The 18,509-nt window shown below is 41.3% G+C and overlaps 1 protein-coding gene and 1 pseudogene across 4 annotated transcripts in view; one reads left to right on the top strand and one right to left on the bottom strand.

Moving 5' to 3' along the window:
• The window catches only part of MAP3K7CL (MAP3K7 C-terminal like), a 133,256-nt gene that overhangs the window by 54,581 nt on the left and 60,166 nt on the right, over positions 1-18,509 (top strand). The gene's annotated exons all lie outside the window — the stretch shown is intronic.
• On the bottom strand, positions 15,370-16,122 carry LOC133777054 (large ribosomal subunit protein uL30-like; annotated as a pseudogene).

Genomic DNA, 18,509 nt, shown 5'->3' with positions numbered 1-18,509 from the left:
GAACTTTCTGAAAGCCCCCCGTACATCTATAAGTGAAAATCACTCATCATTTTGGGATAAACTGAATTTTTTTTGACAGATAAACAGTGTGAGAGAGAGAGAGACAGAGAGAAAGGTCTTCCTTCTGTTGGTTCATCTTCCAAATGGCCGCTACGGAGCTGAGCCGATCTGAAGCCAGGAGCCAGGTGCTTCCTCCTGGTCTCCCATGTTGGTGCAGGGGCCCAAGCACTTGGGCCATCCTCCACTGCCTTCCCAGGCCACAGCAGAGAGCTGGACTGGAAGAGGAGCAACCGGGACTAGAACCCGGTGCCCATATGGGATGCTGGTGCCGGAGGCAGAGGATTAACCAAGTGAGCCACAGTGCTGGCCCATGGGATAAACTGAATTTATACAAATAGTTTCACCTCAGACTGGCTCTAGAGAAAGTGGTAAACAGTCCAATGAACTGTGTTATGAGATTGTTGCACTCAAGAGCCAGAGTTTAAAATCAAAACCAAATCAATGTAAGATGCAGGCATCTTAACTTCTAGGCTAAACACCTTGTTTCTCAAGTGGATTTTTGTTTTATTTTGTTTCTGTTTTCTATGTTACTTGGGTGTCTTGTAATCCTTGGTTTTAGGCTCTTTCTTAAGCATAGGGAGCTAGCATCTTACTAGTTAAAGTGATCACTTTAAGTTCATAATTAATCATAAAGATAGGATTAAGTGTCAAAGGGATCACATAAATAAGGCCAGTGTCTTCTAATAATAACTGATAGAATTAAAAAGGAGAGAATGATCCAACATGGGAAACAGGATACACAGCAAACTATAGAGTGGCAAATGCCCTAAACAGCACTCTGGCCTCAGAATCAGCCCTTAGGGAATTTGAATCTGGATAAAAACCCCATGAGAGTTTCTCAGGCATGGAAAGCCAAGACACTGTGGCAAAAAATGACCTAAATGAAATATCTCTGTGAGTGAGATTCCAGTGGAAAGAATGGGCCATCAAAGAAGGAGGTGCCTTTCTCTGAAGGGAGGAGAGAACTTCCCCTTTGATTATATACTTCAGCATGTTTCCTTCTCATCTTGATTAGCTGACTTCAACAGAAAAATGTACTCTGATTCCTGCAAATTAGACAGCTTTGGAACTTTAAACTCAATTCTAATGCCACAATATTAAATCTTAACTCCAATACCTGGATGAAACAGTTGAGAGTTTTTGATTTGGTCTCTGTTTAGAATTTCTCCTTAAAGTTTATTTCTTCTTAGGTGTCCTTGTTTGAAAACAATCCAGGGATATTTTGCTTAATAGCTTTGGATCTAGAGCTAGATTTCCTGGGTTGGAATTCTGCTGCTTCCTGATTTTGTGACTATGAGTCAGTTACTTAATCACTTAGTTCTTCAATTTCCTCTTTTACAATATGGGTTAATGCATCCTCAGAGGGATTTTGTTGAGGTTCAATTAGTTACTACATGAAAAATATCTGAAAGATACAGGTTCCATCATGTCATAAGTATTAAAAATAAATATTAACTTATTAGCATTTTTGTAGACATTCCTGGGTATTATATAATTCTTCATTTATATATATTATTAAGGTATGTATACATGTATATTCATAAAGGGGGTGTTTTCTTTCCTTTTTTAAAATATTTATTTATTTATTATTTGAAAGGCAGAGTTACAGAGAGGAAGAGGCAGAGAGAGAGAGAGATAGAGAGAGACCTTCCATCGCTGGTTCACTCCCCAAATGGCTGCAACAGCCAGAGCTGAGCTGATTCGAAGTCAGGATCCAAGAGCTTCTTCTAGGTCTCCCATGTGGGTTCAAGAGCCCAAGGACTTGAGCAGTTTTTTGCTTTCCTGGGCCATAGCAGAGAGCTGCAATGGAAGTGGAGCAGCCAGGACTCAAACTGATGCCCATATGGGATGCCAGTACTGCAGGTGCCAGCTTTACACACTACACCACAGCACCGGCCCAAAAGGAGGAGTTTTCAAAGAGTTGATGGAAAATTCATAGTGTGAAAACTATGAATGGGTTTCAAATATTTTATGTACCAAAATAATCTTATCTTTTAATTCCCTTTTCCACAAACTTTTGGAGTGACATTGTATTATCTGTCTATCTATCTACCTGTCTCATTTATCTCCTATCTATCTATCTACCTGCTATCATTCTATCTCATTTCTTTTTCCTCTTTTTTTAAAATATATATTTGTTCATTTGAAGGCAGAGTTACAGAGAGGCAGAAGCAGAGAGAGAGAGAGAGAGAGAGAGAGAGAGAGAGAGAGAAAGAGATATCTTCCATCTGCTGGTTCATTCTCCAGATGGCCGCAGGGGCTGGAGCTATGCTGATCTGAAACCAGGCGTCAGGAGCTTCTTCCAGGTCTCTCATGTGGATGCAGGGACCCAAGGACTTGGGCCATCTTCTATTGCTTTCCCCAGGCCATAGCAGAGAGCTGGATTGGAAGTGGAGCAGCCGGGACTCAAACCGGCGCCCATATGGGATGCCCACACTGCAGGGAACAGCTTTTTAATCTGCTATGCCACAGTGCCAACCCCCTCTTTTTCCACTTTTCATCTTCCTATGTGCCTTGGAACCTTTATTATGAGTTATGCTGTAAGTTAAGATTTGTAGATTATAGTCATTTTCCCTCAAAATTCTTTTCCTTTATGATTTCCATTTCTATTTTTGCTTTATGCTTTAAGATATTTATTCCACTAAATATTTGACACTACTATTTGTGTTCCAACATGGCCTTCCTTTCCTCCTACTCATCTCCTACAATGTCACTTTGAAATTTTCTAATTTTTAGTTCCAGATTGTTTGGAATCTGATTTTGGACTTCTTTCATTGTTTTCCCCTAGGCATTCTCCTTCATCTCTGTTTCTCTTGGCATTCACCAAATATGAATAAGCCAATTATTTTCTGTCTCTGACTGCTGAATCTCCTCACATAAGTGTGTGTATTTGTCTTTGACCACTCACTGTGGTGTCTGTCTGCTTATTGGATCTTCAAGTGGTGGCAGCTAAGTCTCACTGGAAGCCAGAAAAGACACGGGCAGGTACAAATCCATTTTGGAGACACCTGCAGGAACAATTAGGTTCTTTTTTTCTCACATTTTCTCAGCTTCAAGGTCAGGGACGGTTTAGTTCACCCCTTGAAGGAGACAAGAGACCATTTCTCTAGGAGTCCACAGATTTATACCAGTCTAGTTGAACTCTTCAGCACTATTCTTTTTTTTTTTTTTTGACAGGCAGAGTGGATAGTGAGAGAGAGAGAGACAGAGAGAAAGGTCTTCCTTTTTGCCGTTGGTTCACCCTCCAATCGCTGCTGTGGCCGGCGCATCTTGCTGATCCAAAGCCAGGAGCCAGGTGCTTCTCCTGGTCTCCCATGCGGGTGCAGGGCCCAAGGACCTGGGCCATCCTCCACGGCCTTCCCAGGCCATAGCAGAGAGCTGGCCTGGAAGAGGGGCAACCGGGATAGAATCCGGTGCCCCAACCAGTGCTATTCTTTATTTTAAGATTTATTTATTTATTTGAAAGGCAGAGTTATGGAGAGAGAAAGGGAGGGAGAGACAGAGAATGTGATCTTCCATCTGCTGGTTCACTCCCCAAATGGCTGCAATGGCCAGGGCTGGGCCAGACCACAGCCAGGATCCTATGGGATGCTGGTGTTGCAGGAGGTGGCTTAACCTGCTACTCTACAATGCTGGCCCCTGTAGTGCTATTCTCTAGGTCCTCTCTCAACTCACTAGCAAGAAAGTTTTGCCTCATTTTTCTCCTCTGCAACTCCTGAGCCTAAGATCTGCTTTGCATCCGGCTGCTTATTGTGTGGTATTTGTGTGATCAAAGGAAATAAAAGAGTTGGAGTTGGTAATGGAAAGAAAGGTGTTGGTTACTGACTCAAGAAGACTTCCAAATTTCAGAATGTTGATAGAACATAGCAGAGTCCAAGTAACAGGAACACAAAGGTGACATATATATAGGGTCTGATTTCAGATGTGTCTTTCAATGTGGCGGAGGTTAACTGTAACTGGGCAAAGCTTTTTATATGATCGTTCAGGACTGGGGACATAGAATTGTGAAACTAGTCATGAAGCATAAACAGTCATTTGATGGATGTGTTATTCTAAGAAGAGGGTAGTTACTGTAATGAGGACTAGTTTGTAGCTTAGTGTTTATATAAATGAATTTATGGGAATTTTCTGAAATGCCCAAGTTATTTGCAACAACATCTTCCTGTTCAAGAGTTTCCTGCTATAGTAAAGTAACGCTAATATAGACCATGCACTGTGTGGTTGCAGATTTCTTAAGTCTTGATAAGTCAAAGTGAGACAAAATCCTTCCATGCTTTCCTTCTGCCAACCACGTTTTCAAAGGGGGCATCTTCTTTGTTCTTTTAGTGTTAGTGTTTCTGACAAAGAGCAGTGATGCCATTGAAAGAAATCGCAGGCCAGATTGGCTGGACAGGTTGTCCTACAACAGATAAGTGCAGAATGGATTTGGGATTAGGAAAGGCACTTTGGGAGGCCTAAGCTGTTCTTGGTAGTTCTGAGCAGGGAGACAGTTCAGGAACCACCCAAGGAGACTGGAGTAGGCTAACTGTTGAAATATTGTAAGACATAGAGGTCCTTATTGGTTAATCAGAAAAGCTGACTTTTTAAATTTAATCAAAAGCATGCCATTTTAGCAGAGAACTCTTAAGATTCTTTTTTTTAAAAAAATATTTTATTTATTTATTTGAGAGGTAGAGTTACGGAGAGAGAGGGAGAGACAGAGAGAAAGGTCTTTCCTCCACTGATTCACTTCCCAAAAGGCTGCAACAGCTGGAGCTGAGCTGATCGGAAGCAGGGAGTCAGGAACTTCCTCTGGGTCTCCCACACAAGTGCAAGGGCCCAAGCTCTTGGGCAATCTTCTACTGCTTTCCCAGGCCATCACTAAGAGATGGATTGGAAGAGGAGCAGCTGGGACATGAATCAGCATCCATATGGAATGGGGCACCCCAGGAAGAAGCTTAGCCTACTACATCACAGCATCACAGTGCCGGCCCCTCTAAGATTCTTTTAAACCACTCTTTCATACAATGCTCATCACATCATCAATTACTGGTTCTTTTCAGTGTTGCTCACATGATTTTGGTCTGCACTGGGCAAGAGCATTAGACAATGAATAATGCAGTTGGTTTAGAATAGCATTTTCCATGGTTCTTTTTGGAGGTCACATTTTGGCACAAATCTGGGTGGCTTTATCATTGACCTGCATCTGGAAGTTCAATTTGCAGTGAATAAAACAAAAGAGTTTTATTTTTATTTATTTATTTGAGAGCTAGAGGTACAGACAGTGAGAGGGAAAGACAGAGAGAAAGGTCTTCCTTCCATTGGTTCATTCCCCAAAGGGCCACAATGGCCGAAACTGCGCCGATGCGAAGCCAGGAGCCAGATGCTTATTCCTGGTCTCCCACGTGGGTGCAGGGGCCCAAGGACTTGGGTCATCCTCTACTGCATTCCCAGGCCACAGCAGAGAGCCAGACTGGAAGAGCAGCAGCCGGGACTAGAACCAAGGTCCATATGGGATGCCAGCACCACAGGCGGAGGATTAACCTACTGCGCCACGGCGCTGGCCCTTATTTTGATTTTTAAAATTCAAAAGCAGAGTGTAGATGGAAACCTAAGTGATAGCAAGTAATAATGGTATAAGAACTCTCAGAGCCGATGTGATACAGAGTAGGCCCTGGATTACTGAAGAACATTGTACATCATCAATTCACTGGGGCTGGTAGATTTTAGTCAAAGTGAATCAACCAGGATTTCTTTCGGCAGAAGGAGGCTGTGGAAAGGGTTTGACAAGAAACTCTGAGAGCCCCTGGAGGCCAAATCCTTCTCTCCACAGGGGCTTGACTCAGAACCCTCAGGAAATCTTGACTCTTGAGTATTTTTTTAAAAAGATTTATTTAATTTATTTGAAAGGAAGAGTTTTATTCACACACACACACACACACAGAAAGACAGACAAAGAAAGAGAGAGAGAGAGAGAGAGAGATATTTTTCAACCACAGATTCACTCCATCTAAATGACTGCAATGGCCAGGGCTGGGCCAGGCCCAAGCCAGGAGCCAGGAACCTTATCCAGGTCTCCCATGTGGGTGCAGGGGCCCAAGCAGTTGAGCCATCTTCTGCTGCTTTCCTAACCACATTAGCAGGGAGCTGGATTGGAAGTGGAGAATCCAGGACTCAAATCAGGGCCCACATAGGACGCCAGTATTGCAGGCGGCGGCTTTACCCACTATGCCACGATGCCAGCCTCTCTTCTTGAGTGTTTGATCTCAGCTGATGCAAGCCTTTTATTTAGGTTTGTCTATTGGACAGCAGTGCAGTTGGGCTGTTTCCACATCTATAAAAGGCAGTGCAGAATGCCTTCTTTGATGTGTCCCACCTCTGCTGTGGCCTCTCCATTCCTGGCTAACTTGGTCTTCCCCTTGTAGGGTTCTGAATTCTACTCCTAAAAGCTCTTATTTGGGGATCAGCATCTGAAATAACCTCAAAGATATCCTGTTTAGCTTGTCATTTAAATAGCTAAGTCCCTGTCACAACCAGTTAAAACCCTCTCACCTTTCATTTAGCTAAGCAGTTCTTTTTTCAAATTTGGCTTGTTTGTGAATGCAATCTCTCTTTTTCTTTATCCCGGCACTGCTGCATCTATAAAAAGCATTTATGGAAAGAGGGAAGAGTGAAATCAAGATTCTTTTTAGTAAAGGACCTTAGTTGGAATTGTGGAACTCTCAGCGAATTCAGCAATAGTGGTTTCTAAGATCTCCCCTGAGTTTAGAGGAGCTGAGTGGTCACAGTTATGTGCTGGTGTGAAATCTGACTACATTTTTGACCTTGGGAAACTTACTTAACCTCTCTTTGCCTCAGTTTCCCCTTCTGTAGAATCAGCATATAATAATTCTCAATTGACAGAACTAGCTACATAATTTGCCTGTTCCTTTTTTAAGTTTGAAGATGGTGGCAGCAGAGCATTAAATCAATTGTGGGACCGTTCTGAGCGTGAGGCTCTGTACCACTGACCAGGAAGCTGGTTCTGCACATAGGGTTGTTGTGCAGATTAATGAATTATTAGATTTTTTTTGACAGGCAGAGTGGACAGTGAGAGAGAGAGAGAGAGAGAGAGAGAAAGGTCTTCCTTTTTCCGTTGGTTCACCCCTCAATGGGCGCTGCGGCCGGCACACTGCACTGATCCAAAGCCAGGAGCCAGATGCTTCTCCTGGTCTCCCATGTGGGTGCAGGGCCCAAGAACTTGGGCCATCCTCCACTGCACTCCCAGGCCATAGCAGAGAGCTGGACTGGAAGAGGAGTAACCGGGACAGAATCCGGTGCCCCAACAGGGACTAGAACCCAGGGTGCCGGCGCCGCAGGCGGAGGATTAGCCCAGTGAGCCATGGCGCCGGCCCGAATTATTAGATTTAAAGCCCTTAAAGTAGTGACTGGGACATAAGCAAATGATGCAAATGTTAGTGAAATCTAAAACAATGACAGTTGAGTAATCTGGGAACCTAAAGGCTTATTACTAGTTCAGGGTAACACAGTGAGTTGGTGGTAATGCAAGGCTTAAACTCTGTTCTACAGGTCTTTGCATATTTATTTCTGGATACTTTTCTGCTTTCTTTGCAAAGCTCATTCAACCAACCAGCATTTTCAAATAGTTTTCTAGGTTCCATGAGCAGCACTAGATGTGGTAGCATGTAGTTTCAGTATTTTTTTTATTTGAAATACAGAATTACAGAGAGAGAGGGAGAGATAGGAAAAGCTTGATCTTCTGTCTGCTGATATACTTCCCAATTGGCCACAACAAGCAGGGCTGGGCCAGGTTGTTCATTCAGGTCTTCCACGTAGGTGGCAGGGGTCCAAGCATATGGGCCATATTCCGCTGCATTCCCAGGGCATTAGCAGACAGCTGGATCAGAACTGGATCAGCTGGGACAAGAATGGGAGCCCTTATGGGATGCCAGTATTGTAGACTGTTGGCTGCTTAACTCACTGTGCCACAACATCAGCCCCAGTTTTCAGTTTCTTATTTTTGTTTTTAAAAACATTTTCAAAATTTTTATTTATTTGAGGAGCAGACACACACACACACACACATACATAAAACTTTTGTTCCTATCTGCTGGTTCACTTTCCAAATGCCATCAGTGGCTGGGGCTGGACCTGACCCAAAGTGGGAGCCAGGAATTCAGTCTGGGTAGCAGGAGCCCAATTATTTGGGCCACAACCTCCTGTCTCCCAAGGTCTGCATTAGCAGGAATCTCCAATATGGAACATGAGCATTTTAATTTCAAGGCTAAAGCCTGCCCCCTATTATTTGTTTTTTATTTACAATACTATAGCATACTAGAAAAAAAAAAAAAAAACCTCAAGATACAAATTCTCTCATTGAATAGGCTATGAGATTCTTGTCTTATCTCACATGAATTTTAAATAGGTAAATGATACTGAGATCTTGGCATCAAAATATAAGGAAAACTTATAAGTTTAAATATTTTAAAAGATGAATATAAATAAAAATTATGGATGATTGGATGGCCTACAAGAAATTCTGTAGTTTTAACATTAGTAATATAACCACATGTGCCTCAGTTCTTTCTCACTACTCACGTAGACACAACTGGGACGACGTTGTTAAAATGACTATTATTCTGTTTTCAATGTGTCATTAACGAAAATTATTAACACCTTCTTGGTCAATGGCTGACAAAATTTTCTTCAGATCTTCAAAAGATCCAGAGTGGGCACAAACTATGATGCTGCCTTCATTCTGATTCACATTCTGATTCATCTTTTCTTAGTGAAAAGAGAATGTCTTTTTTGTTCATTGTGAATCTCAGTTTCTAAATCTGGAAGGAGAATTCTAAAAGCATGCTAATTAGCCTTTGCTGAAAGTTCTTTAAAATATTTAAATATATAAATAATGTTACCATTTGGAGTTTGAATTAGCTATTGTTAGCCCAAAAGGCTTCTTTTTTTTTTTTTTAAGATTTATTTATTTATTTGAAAGGCAGAGTTACAGAGAGAGAGAGAGAGAGAGAGAGAGTGAGGGAGAGACAGAGAGATCTTCCATCCACTGATTCACTTCCTAAATGGCAGCGATGCCAGAGCTGGGCCAGTTCTGAGCCAGGAGCCAGGAGCCAGGAGCTTCTTCTTCCTGGTCTGCCATATGTGTGCAGGAGCCCAAGAACCTGGCCCATCCTCTGCTGCTTTCCTAGCTACAATAGCAGGGATCTGGATGTGAAGTGGAGCAGCCAGGACTTGAACCTAACCCATATGAGATGTCACTGAAAGTGTCAACTTAACCAGATCCACCATAGCACCGGTTCCTCCAGAAGGCTTTTCAAAGTGAGGCACTACTTTTCAGGCTCAGGAATGATTTCCTGATATATAAATATATTCCATTTCATGGAACTCAGACCACAAAGGCTTCACAGTACTGACTTGTCTAATTTGAATTGTTTGGGTTAACTTTGTTACTATGGCCATGCTTGGATTGGGTTATGTTTTTCTTTTACTGTTTAATAATGCATACTCTAACTTCAGTTACAAACACGTCTGTGAAGTACACGGTGATTATTGATGTGTTTCTTCTGTCCAATACAGTAAGATAAAGGAAGATATAAATGATAAGATCTGAGATTCTAAAATCTCTAAAAGAGATCATCTTCTGTCCTTCCTTGGGATTTTTCCATTCCAGGAAAATGTCAGTTTCTATTTGTGGACTCTTCTAGGAAATCGTCATTCCCATTTAGCCAAAGCAGTGATGGGAAGCTTTTCCTTCTCTGACAGACTTAACAATGCTATTTCTGTATTTCATTTGAGAGGCTGGGCAGCCATTCATTTGTGGTTAATACTGTAATTCTTAAAATGTATTTTTAAGACGTGGTTGCAAATATCTGACACACCATTTTGGTTTGAATGCTATCACGGCTCAAACACACATACAACTGTCAGCAAAATGCTGTTTGTGTCAGCCAACTCCTATGAATTGAAAGTAGCTAAGCTAAAAAAAGGGAAATTGACAGGTGTCTTATTAGGCCTTAGCTATTAGTCATTTTTGTATCTGCACAAGTAATTGACACTCCTCTTCTAAACAAGGATTGTGCATTTGCATGCTTTCAGGAAGAAGTCCTGATGGGTGATTCTCATTCACTATTTTAGGATGTGATGGCTTAATTTGAAAAATGTTTTGATGAACAAAACACGATCGCTTCCTTGTCACTTTTCTTGATGTTCTCAGGTTTCACGGAATAATCAGACACTGAATGGATTTTTCTCGGTACCAAATATCTGATGACTAAGTGGGTTTGGCAGGGAAATTGGAGGTTGTGTTGGTTACTGACTTCAACAGGAAAAAGACGAGGGATTATCTTCATTCTGTTCTTTTTTTGACGATTGTTGTAAAATGTATTTTTGGTTTATTACAGACCAGTTAACTCTTTACTGAATTAACACCAGAGAAGGAATTCTATGGATAATTATTTTTTTTTTCATTTTGGAGTTGACTCTACCTCATAAAATTAAAGAATTTAGAACTTTAGAGAATACAAATTTCATATGTTTCCCTTTCAGATAAAGAAACTGAGTCCCAAAGATATCAAGTTACATCTCAGCATAGCTACATTAGAGTTATAGAACCAAAATAAAAGGATAGTAAAGAGTTTGATGCCACTTTTGAAACTAGAGTCCTCTAAGATCGTTGTATTAACTTTTTCCACTAAAAGACAAATTGCTAAGATATTTCCATACCACACTACTCCCCTGTGTCATTTTACCTTTGACCTTATATCTGAAAATATTGAATATATTTAAATTGATAATCAAACGGGAAAATTTGATCCAGTGACTTCATCATGAAAATACCACCACTGTGAACAACAAAATGTTCCCATATTAGTTGCTTCTCATCTGGATGGCTGCAGTTCTCCTTGCCATTGGTCTTTGTGACTATACCCACTGGGTGGTCTTTGTTACTTCACAATCAACTTCAAATTCAGAATCCTTACTTCTTTACATAGCCCAGATACATAGATGCAAAGCTTGATGAGTGCTGTGGATTTTACTGAATGTTTCATGGAAGTAGGGCTCATCTCCCTTTGGCATTTTCTGGTTCTCTTCTCTGCCCGGTCTCTTTTCTTCACTTCTCTGTTTGTTTTCTGTAGAAGCTCAGCTCCAGTCTTTTTTTTTTTTTTTTGACGGGCAGAGTAGATAGTAGAGGGAGACAGAGAAAAAGGTCCTCCTTTTTGCCGTTGGTTCACCCTCCAATGGCCGCCGCGGTAGCGCACTGCGGCCGGCGCACCGCGCTGTTCCGATGGCAGGAGCCAGGTGCTTATCCTGGTCTCCCATGGGGTGCAGGGCCCAAGCACTTGGGCCATCCTCCACTGCACTCCCTGGCCACAGCAGAGAGCTGGCCTGGAAGAGGGGCAACCGGGACAGGATTGGTGCCCCGACCGGGACTAGAACCCGGTGTGCCGGCGCTGCAAGGCGGAGGATTAGCCTGTTAAGCCACGGCGCCGGCCAGCTCCAGTCTTAAGAATATATTCCCCTCAGCATAACAACAGCCCGTGGTAAACAATGAGCACAAACCAACGACCTTTAAAAAGTTGGTGGAAAAGTGGAATTAGGCACAAGGTCCCCTCCACTGTCATGTTTGAGGACACTGAGAGAAGCTCAGTGTACCCCAATGCAAGGAGGATGGAGGCATGAGAGGGGCACAGAGCAGAAGAGGACATATTATGAAAGGTTTTGCATGCCAAATTAAAGACATTATCCTCTAGGCAAGAGTGAATCAACAGTCTTTTTTTAAAATTAATTAATTAATTTATTTTGACAGGCAGAGTGGATAGTGAGAGAGAGAGACAGAGAGAAAGGTCTTCCTTTACCATTGATTCACCCTCCAATGGCCGCTGCGGCCGGCGCACTGCGGCCTGCGCACCATGCTGATCCGAAGCCAGGAGCCAGGTGCTTCTCCTGGTCTCCCATGGGGTGCAAGGCCCAAGCACTTGGGCCATCTTCCACTGCACTCCTGGGCCAGAGCAGAGAGCTGGACTGGAAGAGGGGCAACTGGGACAGGACTGGCACCCCAACTGGGTCTAGAACCTGGGGTGCCGGTGCCGCAGGTGGAGGATTAGCCTATTGAGCTGCGGTGCCAGCCAACAGTCTTTAAACATCTTAATTTTTATCTGAATATTACATACATACAAATTAAAGAGTTAGATAGTCCTACAAGGTTTGTTACCAAAAACTCAGCAGGACTCAGCCCTCCTCCTGCTCACCCCCCCACCTTTTGTTTTTGACAGGCAGAGTTAGACACTGAGAGAGAGAGACAGAGAGAAAGGTCTTCCTTCTGTTGGTTCATCTTCCAAATGTCCGCTATGGCCGGAGCTGAGCTGATCCGAAGCCAGGAGCCAGGTGCTTCCTCCTGGTCTCCCATGTGGGTGCAGGGCCCAAGCACTTGGGCCATCCTCCACTGCCTTCCTGGGCTACAGCAGAGAGCTGGCCTGGAAGAGGAGCAACTGGGACATAACTGGCGTCCCAACTGGAACTGGAACCCGGAGTGCTGATGCCGCAGGCGGAGGATTAGCTTAGTGTGCCACATTGCCAGCCAATCACCCACTTCTGTAAGATGTGTTTACACAACTACTTGTTTTCTCAGCCTTGGCTATTGTCTATTGGCTTCCCACCTTGGAAGATGAGGATTTGGCTCTCTTCTTGCACCCTCATGCCATAACACACAGGCACTTTTCCTATGCCACCAACTTTTTTTTTTAAAAAGCTTTTATTTAATGAATGAAAATTTCATAGGTACAACTTTAGGAATACAGTGGTTCTTCCTCTCATATCCTTTCTTCCACTCCCACTCCTGTCCTATCTCCTACTCCCTCTCCCATCCCATTCTTCATCAAGATTCACTTTTAATTATGTTTATATACAGGAGACCAACTCTATACTAAGTAAAAATTTCAACAGTTTGCACCCCCCCACACACAATGTTAAAAGTACTGATTGAGAACAAGTTTTGCTGTTAATTCTCATAGTAGAACTTGTTAAGACAGAGATCCTACATGAGGAGTAAGTGCACACAGTGACTTCTGTTGTTAATTTAACAATTGACACTCTTATTTATGATTTCAGGGATCCCCAAGGCTCTTGCCATGAGCTGCCAAGGCTATGGAAGCCTTTTGTGACCACAAACTCTGTCAGTATTTAGACAAGGCCATAAGCGAAGTGGAAGTTCTCTCCTCCTTTCAGAGAAAAGTATATCCTTCTTTGATGGCCCCTTTTTTCCACTGAGCTCTCATTCACAGAGATCTTTCATGTAGGATATTTTTTTGCCACAGTGTCTTGGTTTTCCATGCCTGAAATGCTCTCATGGGCTTTTCAGCCAGACCAGGAATCCTTAAGGGCTGATTCTGAGGTCAGAGTGCCACCTACTTTCAATAGCATAATTTTAGTTTGATCACTATTCAGTATTTACATTAATAAGTGCATGTAAATGCTATTCACAGCTGAGGCAAATAGTCAACTATAGTTTTACATTGCTATAAATGTTTAACCCTGCCTCTAGGTGCATGTTTGTGTTTTTTCCCCATGTTCTCATCACCAATTCAACAGTAAAAGTCTTTATGCCTTGCCAAACTCTCTTCTCATATCATGAGGTAGGAACGTGCCCTCATGTCCTTTTCTAGTCAGTCCTAACACCCTACATATCTATAGTCAATTGTCTCTGATTTTTTCCCACTATCAATTAGTTTTGCCTGTTCTAGAATTTCATAGAAATGCAAACATACAGTATACATTCTTCTGTGGAAAGTTTCATTTACTCAGTACATTTCTTTTGAGATTCATCCATGCTTCACATGTAGCAATAGTTAGCTCCTTTTTATTGATGAACATTATTCTATCATATGGATATACCACAGCTTGCTTGTCTCTTCTATTGATGAACACCTACATTGTTTTCAGTAGGGAGCTATTATGAATAAGGTTGCTATGCATATTTTGAACATGTCTTTGTTTGAAGGTATGTTTTGTTTCTGTTGAGTAAAAAACTAAGAGTGGAACACCCAGGTTTGGGGTAGCTTTATGTTTAGTTTTTTTTCAAAAAAAATTTATTTAAGAGTTAGGAAGACAGAGCAATAGACTGAGAGAACTCCTCTCTTCCCAAATATTCACAGTAGCCAGGTTTAGGCAAAACTGAGTCAGGAAGTCAATACAGGTCTCCTATGTGAATGCTAGGAAACCAACTACTTGAGCCATCACCTGATGCTTCTCAGGTCCTGCATTAGCAGGAAGCTGGAGTCAGGAACCAGATCAAAATGTAGAACTATTGGGGTGTGGATGTCTTAATCATTAGGCCAAACATTTGCCCAATATACTTACTTTTATAAGGAACTGTCAGATCTTTTTCCAGTGTGATTTTGTTATTTATTATTTAGAAGAGATTCATGTACTATATATTTACTGATCCAACAGTGCAGTCAATAAATATTTGACAAAACACAGTACACTTATAGGCATTTAACATGACTTTATGGAATTCACTAATGAAACACACTAACCCAGAAAATAACGTCAAAGACCAGGAATAAAAATGTAAAGAAATTCATAAATATATTTGGCTGGTAATTTTCACTCTTCACAATGCATTTGAGCCATTGAATAATCAAAGAAGGATCACAAAAATTATTTTATTGTATGAACTATATGTTACACTCAGAACTTCAAAATTTTTAGTTCATTCTTCTAGGTAAGATGATACATAAGTAACATGCATGTTTATTATTTATAAAATATCAGCTTTCTAGTTTGTGCTCAGTAATTGCAGTACGAGTGCTTAAGATTCTCCAAATAACTTACATCTGTGGACATAAATGTCATTCTTCCATAATAACATTCACAATATGTAATGGAATTCCTAATAGCTCACCTAAACATGGACAAAAAATGCAAAACAAGAAAAAAATAGAAAAGGAATGGAAAATAACACATTTATGCTGGTACTTAGAAAGTCTAAGACTTGGAATTTCAGCAACTATAGTGTTTTTGTAAATGTGACATTTATTACTTTACCTAAAATTATGCAAATAATGCCTATAAGGCAGGTTTCCCTTTTGACTCATAACACAATTCAAAGGTGAAAAATTAAGTTTTCTCTTTTTTCACAGAGAAAAAACTCACAAGATTTTTCATATAACACAAAGTGTACCCTGGTTTTGAATGTGACAGACTGCTGGTTTAATTCTATTACACACCAAGATTTGCCACGGTAGTTAAGGGAAGACGAAGACAGGCTAACAAAAGTCACCAATACAACAGTTTATTTCAGTATGACTGTAGTCACTGTTTATTATCTGACCAAATTAGAAAAATGCCACAGCAGACAACTTTGTTCATCCTTCTAAGAACTCTCTTGATCTGGTCTTCCCTGTTGCCAGCATCTCCACACTCTACCAATTGGGCGGTCTTTTTTTTCATCCCACCTTGGGGAGAAGAAAACCCACAAGAAGTTGTTTGTTTTCTTGAAGTGTTTCCCAACAGTATAGCTCTTGTGAATCAGATCCTCCATGTAGATGACACTGCATTTACCAAGAGAACGGGCAATCAGAGTGTTACCTGTCAAAGCAATTCGCTTCTTACTTATTTTGCCACACTTGTAAATTAGTTCATTTACTGACTTCAGATTTGGGTACCCCCATGCAATGTATGGTTCCACAATCCTCAGCTGAAAGTCTTGTTGAGCTTATCAAAGGTGCCATTGAATATCTGGAAAAGGTGAAGAAGCAGCAACACTTTTCGGACTTTGGGGCTCACACCACTGATACCTCTGATCCTGATGACAAATGCCAATTTAGGTTCTGCAGGTATGCAGAGGTTGCCAGCTTTTCTTGCCATCCTTGCCATCCAAATTTCAGTTCTGTACTTCTGCCTGTATTTCTTGTGATAGTGCTTAGCTTTTTCATAGATAAGCTTCCTCTTTGCCATTCAAAGCATCTTTTGGGCGAATTTCTTTCTCAGGTGCTTGATCTTCAGCTCCGTGAAATTACTCCACTTTTTCTTAAGGGTTTCTGGCACGGCAGGAACTTTCTTCTCTTCCAGCATCCTCCATGATTCCTGCTGGAAAAGAGGACGATTTTTGTTATTGTACATTCTCCTCAACAATATTTGGGAGTTCCATATGTTCAACATTCTTACCAAACTATTGTTGATATCACTCTTTTTCTTCGTAGTCCATTCTACAATGAGTGTGTGTGCAGTGATATATCATTGTGATCTTCATTTGCATATGATTGCTTCTTGAACAGTCTTTCAACCAGTTCTTCTAATTTTACCTCCTGCTTAAGAAATACTTAATGCTTTCAATTCTTGAGCTTTGGGAGTTTTATTTGTTTATTTTTGTAGTGTAACCTGTTTCAGTAATCAACTTTCCTTGTTTTATTTATTTATTTATTTTTTCTTTTACATTTATTTAATGAACATACATTTCCAAAGTACAGCATATGGATTACAATGGCTTTCCCCCCTATAACTTCCCTCCCACCCACAACCCTCCCCTTTACTGCTCCCTCTCCCCTTCCATTCACATCAAGATTCATTTTCAATTCTCTTTATATACAGAAGATCAGTTTAGCATATATTAAGTAAAGATTTCAACAGTTTGCACCCACATAGAAACACAAAGTAAAAAATACTGTTTGAGTACTAGTTATAGCATTAAATCACAATGTACAGCACATTAAGGACAGAGATCCTACATGAGGAGTAAGTGCACAGTGACTCCTGTTGTTGACTTAACAAATTGACACTCTTCTTTATGGCATCAGTAATCACCCTAGGCTCTTGTCATGAGATGCCAAGGCTATGGAAGCCTTTTGAGTTCACCAACTCCGATCATATTTAGACAAGGTCATAATAAAAGTGGAAGTTCTTTCCTCCCTTCAGAGAAAGGTACCTCCTTCTTTGATGACCCATTCTTTCCACTGGGATCTCACGCATGGAGATCCTTTATTTAGGTCATTTTTTTCTTTTTGACAGAGTGTCCTGGCTTTCCATGCCTGAAATACTCTCATGGGCTTTTCAGCCAGATCCGAATGCCTTAAGGGCTGATTCTGCGGCCAGAGTGCCATTTAGGACATCCGCCATTCTATGAGTCTGCTGTGCATCCTGCTTCCCATGTTGGCTCATTCTCTCCCTTTTTTATTCTATCGGTTAGTATTATTCAGACACTAGTCTTGTTTATGTGATCCCTTTGACTCTTAGTCCTATCATTATCATCAATTGTGAACTGAAATTGATCACTTGGACTAATGAGATGGCATTGGTACATGCCACCTTGATGGGATTGTATTGGAATCCCCTGACACGTTTCTAACTGTACCATTTGGGTCAAGTCAGCTGGAGCATGTCCCAAATTGTACATCTCTTCCCTCTCTTATTCCCACTCTTATATTTAACAGGGATCACTTTTCAGTTAAGTTTCAACACTTAAGAATAACTGTGTGTTAATTACAATTTTGAACCAATAGTGTTAAGTAGAACAAACAAAAAATACTAAGAGGGATAAAGTATTAAGTTGTTCATCAATAGTCAGGGCAAGGGCTGATCAAGTCACCATTTCTCATAGTGTCCATTTTACTTCAACAGGTTTCCTTTTTGGTGCACAGTTAGTTGTCACCAATCAGGGAGAACATGATATTTTTCCTTTTGGGACTGGCTTATTTCACTCAGCATAATGTTTTCCGGATTCCTCCATTTTGTTGCAAATGACTGGGTTTCATTGTTTTTTACTGCTGTATAGTATTCTATAGAGTATGTATCCCATAATTTCTTTATCCAGTCTACTGTTGATGGGCATTTAGGCTGATTTCAGGTCTTAGTTATTGTGAATTGAGCTGCAATAAACATTAAGGTGCAGACCGCTTTTTTATTTGCCAATTTAATTTCCTTTGGGTAAATTCCAAGGAGTGGGATGGCTGGGTTGTATGGGAGGGTTATATTCAGGTTTCTGAGGAATTTCCAGACTGACTTCCATAGTGGCTTTACCAATTTGCATTCCCACCAATAGTGGGTTAGTGTCCCTTTTTCCCCACATCCTCGCCAGCATCTGTTGTTGGTGGATTTCTGAATGTGAGCCATTCTAACTGGGGTGAGGTGAAACCTCGTTGTGGTTTTGATTTGCATTTCCCTGATGGCTAGTGATCTTGAACATTTTTCCATGTGTCTGTTGGCCGTTTGGATTTCCTCTTTTGAAAAATGTCTATTGAGGTCCTTGGCCCATCTCTTAAGTGGGTTGTTTGTTTTGTGGTTGTGGAGTTTCTTTTTCTTTTTCTTTTTTTTTTGACAGGCAGAGTGGACAGTGAGAGAGAGACAGAGAGAAAGGTCTTCCTTTTGCCGTTGGTTCACCCTCCAATGGCCCCTGCGGTAGGCGCGCTGCGGCCGGCGCACCGCGCTGATCCGATGGCAGGAGCCAGGTGCTTCTC

This window comes from Lepus europaeus, chromosome 2, assembly GCF_033115175.1.
Source record: "Lepus europaeus isolate LE1 chromosome 2, mLepTim1.pri, whole genome shotgun sequence".
Classification (NCBI taxonomy): Eukaryota; Metazoa; Chordata; class Mammalia; order Lagomorpha; family Leporidae; genus Lepus; species Lepus europaeus.
This window is presented reverse-complemented; position numbering and strand designations above follow the sequence as displayed.